General features: G+C 39.8%; 1 long non-coding RNA gene across 1 annotated transcript; it reads left to right on the top strand.

Annotated features, from left to right (window-relative positions):
• The first annotated feature begins 790 nt into the window (after positions 1–790).
• Positions 791–2,443, top strand: LOC116216506. Its single transcript, XR_004159388.1, has 3 exons — positions 791–953; positions 1,152–1,248; positions 2,284–2,443. It is a non-coding gene; the product is annotated as an uncharacterized LOC116216506 (long non-coding RNA).
• Positions 2,444–6,734: the final 4,291 nt, after the last annotated feature.

The following is a 6,734-nucleotide window of genomic DNA, read 5'->3' on the forward strand; positions in this document are numbered from 1 at the left end:
AAGTACAAAGTATTATTATTATGATTTCACTGATGTCAATGTGAGCTGTAATAGGGTTTTTTCAGTTTGTTACTTAAAAGAGAAAGAAAAATTAGCCAGTATTCTATTCTTACATTGTTTCCAAAGCCAGCAGAGGCCATCGAAGAATTTACAGCATTCTGCTTCAGCTGTTGGTTAACTCCTTTTGCCCCAAATCTGAATCCAGGCTTACATATGGCCTATGCCATTTCTACTTGGCATGAGTCTTGGAAACAAAGAGTTAATGCGTACCATAGCAGCCATTGCTTTTACTGACAGCATATGTTCATTATGAGATGAACAGTTTAAGCCAACTGAGAAAACAGGAACATTAATAGTAAGGGGATGGCTATAATAACTTCAAAAAGCTTACTTTAATGCAATGTGAAATTGTACATTTTGTGAGGCTTTCAAGTTCACTTTTCTGCTAAGTAATTTGTGCATGTAAAAAAGTGTTAGAAACTTTTCTAAAGCAGGTAAATAAACAAATGTGTTCTCCTACTTGTACTCATTCCTCTAATCTATTACCCAAATGGGTCAGCCTCATTTTTTCACCTCCAAAAGTCATCAGCAGAAGAAGTTTAAATAAGTGAAAGCAAAAGCTATTAGCACTTTTTTGCAACTTTCCTGATAGTGCCAGTGACAAACCCACCTCACATCACCTGCTCCCAGGGATCAATGTGGAGTGTCCCCACCTCCCCACCCAGCTCAGGGAAACCCAGTGGTCAGCCAAACCGGGTTTCCACAGCAACATCCGTTTACGTTTCCCAGGCAACCAAGCTCCTCAAAATCCGGTGGCAATTGGCATGCAGAGTGGTTTGTGGACAGAAAAATCCATTTTCCCACTTCACTGAAGTAGGAACCGCGCTTGCAGCAGAGGCAGGCAACCACACCACAGAGCGAAATGGGAGAGAAGAGGACACTGACAGATAGGTGTAGGATGCAACTGCTTGTCCTGACTCAGCTTCACGTGTCTTTTTCCATCTTCTCTCATGGCTTAGCAGAATGCTCAAAAAAGTTAACACTGTACATTTCTATTTGTAGTATTTTCTTCTTTTGCTAACTTCATAGTTAGTTACCACTCCTACATTTCCATCTATTTTTAATGCTATCCCATACATATTTTGTGCCAGTTTGGGAAAGCTGTGGTTTTTAACTACTGCGGTGACCATAGAGAACTAAGTCCTTCTGTCACATTCAATTCTCAATTCAAACAACACACTGCCACAGGTAAGAGAAGTTTTACCAAGAGAAAACCATAAAATTCAGATTCAGATTAACTTTATCATGAAAATCCTTGATCTAGGAGGAGGAGACAGTAGGCTCTTGCCCATTATTTCAACAGGCACTGGGGCAGAATTTGATATGAACTCTTTAATACAATATCCTGTTGTTACTGACATTGACCTCGATTATTTTATCAATAGCTGTCTTACTGTCATCTGAGGATGTTAGGAAAAGGGAGGGAGGGGGATAAGCCACATTTTCTAGGCAGAAATTCACCTCACTGCTGTCTTGGCAACTGTTTCCAGATTTGAGAAAATAAATATCTCAGTATTGTCATTGTCTAGGCTTTCTTGGGCAGCCTTACAAGACTGCGAAGTTTTATTACTTCAAAGAGCATATTGGTTTTTTGTCCCTGCAGATGACCAGAATTCCAGTAGTTCAGGAATAACCCATTTGAGAATGAAAGTTAAACTCACAAGTAGTTCTCAGTAACTAATTTTAATTGTATTAAGGAACAACCCCAGACAAGACAAATAGCAGGACTTGTGAGATGAACTGACATCTCCAATTGCTAATTAATGCCATCAGGTAAATCCAAAAATATTGTATAATATTATATCATTCTTTGCATAGTCAAAAAAAAAAAATAGTATAGGACAAACAGACTAACCTTGTCTTCTTTGAACATGAGAAATGACCTTGGTTTTCAAAGGTAGCTGTGCCCAAGTACCACCATAACATCTTGTGATAGAGTAGTCTGTGTCCCCTCTGCCCTTGGAAGATATGAGAGAATCTGCAGTCACAGAAGTCCACTTCAAATTGCCAGACATAGCTAGAGAAAAAGACAGTAATTGAGGCTGTTCTCAGGCACACAAGACAGAAGGAGGTAGATTTGGGGGTTATCCCCACATGTGGTTAATATTTCATGCTTCCAGAAATTAGTGACCTTCATAACTAACAAACGTGTAGGACTGGGAGAAAATTATTCTACATCACAAGAAGCTTTTTTTTTTTTCTCCTATAAATGGCATTATGAAGGTCAAAATTAGACTTCTGAGGTTCATCTGTGTTCAACCTTCTCCAGCAGCCACTGATGCAAAAAGAATTGTATCCTGTGCAAATAAAGAAGTCTAGTATTCAACTTACAAGTTACAAGTAAGAAGAAAAAACATTCACCTTCTGTCAGAACATTGTTATACACTCCCCAAAACTTAATTATCTTAGGTAAACCTATGTAAGATTAAGAAAATTTTTGATATAAATTTGAGAATTAATGGAAATTAGCTATTAAAACGATATTAACTATTATTACTATATTTTTTTTCAGGTTGTGGGATCTTTTAAACAAGCAACAATTATAAAAAATTACTAATTGATCAAAAAAAGAGAACTCCAGTCACTACTCTGCCTCTCTCTCCACCCTACGCATTTATTACATGTCAAGAGTCCCAGTTACTGGAGCTCTTGAGTAACTGTGAAAAGCTCTTAAAGGCACGATGTACTCTTTCTTTCCTCCTCAGTACAAAATCACTGGCCAGAGTGTTGAAAGAAGCTCTAGAACATTACACATGGAAAATTTAAATAGTTAAAAAGACAGTTTGCTGATATTTGCACAAGGGTCTGCCATTTGTATTTTGGGGCTTCCTATAACAACATGATATAGGTCTGCATATTTGCAGTCCAAAAGAATAAACAGTTAAAGAAGCAGGAGGGCCAGAAGGGACAGAGAAAATAAAAATCATGGTCTGTCTTATCATGATAATCTATCACAGTAGATTATGCAAGTCTTTAAGGCTAGGAAAATCAAGGCTGTTTTTTTTTATTTCAGCACATCTACTTCCAAAAACAAACAAACAAACCAGTAACTGTGCAAGAGCAAGGTTTTCCTTAAGCAGCTGGTTGATTCTCTGCCCTTTTGATGATTCAGTGCATCTGAGCCAGAGTAAATATCTATCAGAACATTAGTACTAGTCTGATCTCACAAAAAATGCACATCGTGTTCGTAATACAGCTATGCTGGACTTCTTAAAACTCTGTCCAAAATTGCTCTGTTGGCACGGTCAGAGGCTACTTTAGTTCACAGAAATATTCTGAGCTCAGACTGCTGTTGAGAATGAGCTTTCTTTGCTCCTTGCACTGTTCAGCTTCTATTGTTGCTACAAGTAGGAAACTCAAAACTATAGAGCAGACAACTGCTGCTATTCCTGTTATTTTACAACCCAACAGCTAGTAAGTGCTATTAAATTCCCAGAGTGGAATTAGCAAACAGACAGAATTCACAAGGATGCCTTAAAATTGGAAGACGCAACTGCAGGGGACCTTTTTCTTGAATCTTTTCCCCTAGCTTTATCTACATCCTTTCCACTTCTCATTGCTGACAATGTATGGTCCAGTAAGTTAAAATACTCAAAAATTTCACATGAACTTGTACTGTCTCCACCCAGCAGTTAGTCTAGAATCACATCACAACATTACATGGAAGGAAGTTCCACTTCTCATGAAGATAATTATTTTTTAACTTCGTACACATTGACTACAAAGCCTACAAAAACATTTGGACAAATCTGTGAGTTGAGCTGATATCCTAATATTTCATCATAAACTTGTACCAACTCATATAGCCACCTTTAAAAGTATTTCTGGGAGAATGAATGGCTTTGAAGGCAGGACCAATTGGTCCAACATAAGTGATGCTGTGGGATATTCCTACATGGCTCTCATTGTTTTCTGTGTGATGATACTAGCTGGCAAGGCCAATGGAGCAGAGAAAAAGTATTAAAAGTTTTTCAAGGAAGGTTAAAGAGTTGCTTGATAATTTGCTAGCACTTGTCCATCAAACTCCTGAGAAACAGCCCCTTCAATGCTGGAATGATTCCTCCTGTTTTTATTTTGCTCACTGCCCTCAAAAGATTTTGTTCAGCTTAAACCAGACAGTTGTCTAAGCTCCCAAAATGACTAAGTAAGCCTGAAGACAGAAGAAAAATAGCCAAAGGAATGCAGCAGCATACACTGTAGCAATGAGTATTTTCCCATTTTCTCAGGTCTGTTTGAAGCATTTTCCTAAATGCATTTGTAAAACAGACTTTAACAATTCCAACTGCAGTTCTTTTCTTGGCATAGTCAAACATCAGTGTTGCTTTAGAGAGGAACTATATAAAGTGCTTTGCAACATGAGCTTGTTCAAGATTGGTGAAGATGGATTCACATAACATCAGCAAGACAATTAAGAGAAAAATATACAAACCAATTTATCTGTGCTCAATACCTACCTTTATCATGCTAACCAGAAGTGAGAAGGCCTGTTACTCTGCTTATTTTCAATTGCTGAGCTAAAGGTGGCATTTTCTGGTTTTCCTCTTATTTTTAGTGTCCTTCTTTCTCTTCTTTTAATCTTTGTTTCTGGTCAGTTGCCACATAGCAGTTCCCAGAGAAAGCCTCTGCTCCAGGGATAGATTGACTTGTTCCCTGTTACATCATCCCCCTTTGGTAGTAGATGCTTCAGCTTCATCATACTCCTTTCCGTATTTTTCCCAACACCAACCCAAGCTCCTTAATAAACAGGAAAAAGAGCAACAGGCTGCCACTTCTGCATACCAGAGTAGTGTTCACTACAAAGTTACTGTGGTGGCCCTGAGTGTCTGATATTTCCACTCCTTCTGTTCTTTTCTAGCATTCTGTAAAGGCTTGATTATGAGTGCTCGTAGACCTAGTGATTTTCATCTCAGCACACTGTCAGGTTAAATCACTGGCAACGTCCTCTCACCAGGTGTTTGCAGTTCAAGGACTGCCTTTGGATAAGGCATTGCATGATTCAAATAAAAAATTCACATGCAAGTGTTTGGTACTGTAGTGACAAGGTGCTATTGCTGTCTGCATTTTGTGACCTTTTTTATAAATGTGAAGGACATGCTTTCAGAGATACAACTGTAAAACATCACAAGCACTCCTAAAATTACTGTTCTGAAAACTCACAGAACTACAGAATCACAGAATTGCAGGGGTTGGAAGGGATCTCAAGAAATCATCTAGTCCAACCCCCCTGCTAATGCAGGTACCTTATGATAGATCACATAGGTAGGTATCCAGATAGGTTTTGAATATTTCCATAGAAGGAGACTCCATAGACTCTCTGGACAACCTGTTCCACTGCTCTGTTACCTTTACCATAAAGATGTTCTTCCGTATGTTAGTACAGAACTTCCTCTGTATAAGCTTTAGGTCATTACTCTTTGTCCCATCACTACACACCACCAAGAAGAGCCTGGCCTCATCCATTTGTCTTTCATCTCCCCTTAGACATTTATAATCATTTAATAGATTCCCTGTCAATCTTCTTTTTCCTAAGCTGAACAGACCCAGGTTACTCAGTTTTTTCTCATAAGAAGGTGCTCCAGGCACTCCACTGGACATCTTCTAGGAGATCCCCATCTTTTTTTGAACTGGGGAGCCTACAACTAGACACAGTAGTCCAAATGTGGCCTCACCGAGGCAGAGTAGAGCAGGACGATTACCTTCCTTGACCTGCTGGCCATGCTTTTTTTAATGCACCTCAGAATACCATTGGCCTTTTTGGCCACAAGGGCACACTGTTGGCTCATGGCCAACTTGTTATCCACCAGAACCCCGAAGTCCTTCTCTGCAGAGCTCATCTTCAGCAGGTCGTCCCCTAACCTGTACTGATACATGTGGTCCTTCCTCTCCAAGTGCAAGATTCTACACTTGTTACTGTTAAACCTCATTAGGGTCCTCCCTGACCAACTCTTCATTCTGCCCAGGCCTTTTTGAATGGTAGCATAGCCTTCCAGTGTATCAGCCACTCCTCCTAACTTTGTATCATCAGCAAACTTGCAGTGGGTGGTCTCTATCCCTTCATCCAGGTCACTGATAAAGATATTAAACAAGACCGGACTCAGCACCAGTCCCTGGGGAACACCACAAGTCACAGCCTGCTCCTACGCCTTTATGATTTCCTTCTTGAGAAATGTCTATCTTTCTTGGACCCCTTCACACAAGTGGATCTCCCAAGAGACTCTTCCAACCAATGTCCTAAACAGTCCAAACTCTGCACTCTAGAAGTCCAAAGTAGCAGTTTTGGTGATCCTCCTCCTGACTTTACTAAGAATGGAGAACTCAGTCTTTTTGTGATTGCTGTCCCCAGGACAGTTTCTGTCAGCCGCATCTCCCACCAGTCCTTCTCTATTCATAAACATCAAGTCTATCCAGGTACCTACCTCTTATCAGTTGCGTGAGGAAGTTAACTCCTACATACTCTAGGAAGCTCCTAGATTTTTTCCTCTCTGTTGCATTGCATTTCTAGCAAACTTCCAGTAAGCTGAAGACCCCATGAGAATGAGAGATAGGAATTGTGAGATTTTATTGTCTCCAAGGATAGCAATTCTACCTCCCTGGACAACCTGTAGGAATATATAACCACCTTCACGGTAGAGAAATCATCCTCATATCTAAGGGCTTTCACACATTCCAGCCTG

The sequence above is a fragment of the Meleagris gallopavo genome, chromosome 3 (assembly GCF_000146605.3).
Source record: "Meleagris gallopavo isolate NT-WF06-2002-E0010 breed Aviagen turkey brand Nicholas breeding stock chromosome 3, Turkey_5.1, whole genome shotgun sequence".
NCBI classification, from domain to species: domain Eukaryota; kingdom Metazoa; phylum Chordata; class Aves; order Galliformes; family Phasianidae; genus Meleagris; species Meleagris gallopavo.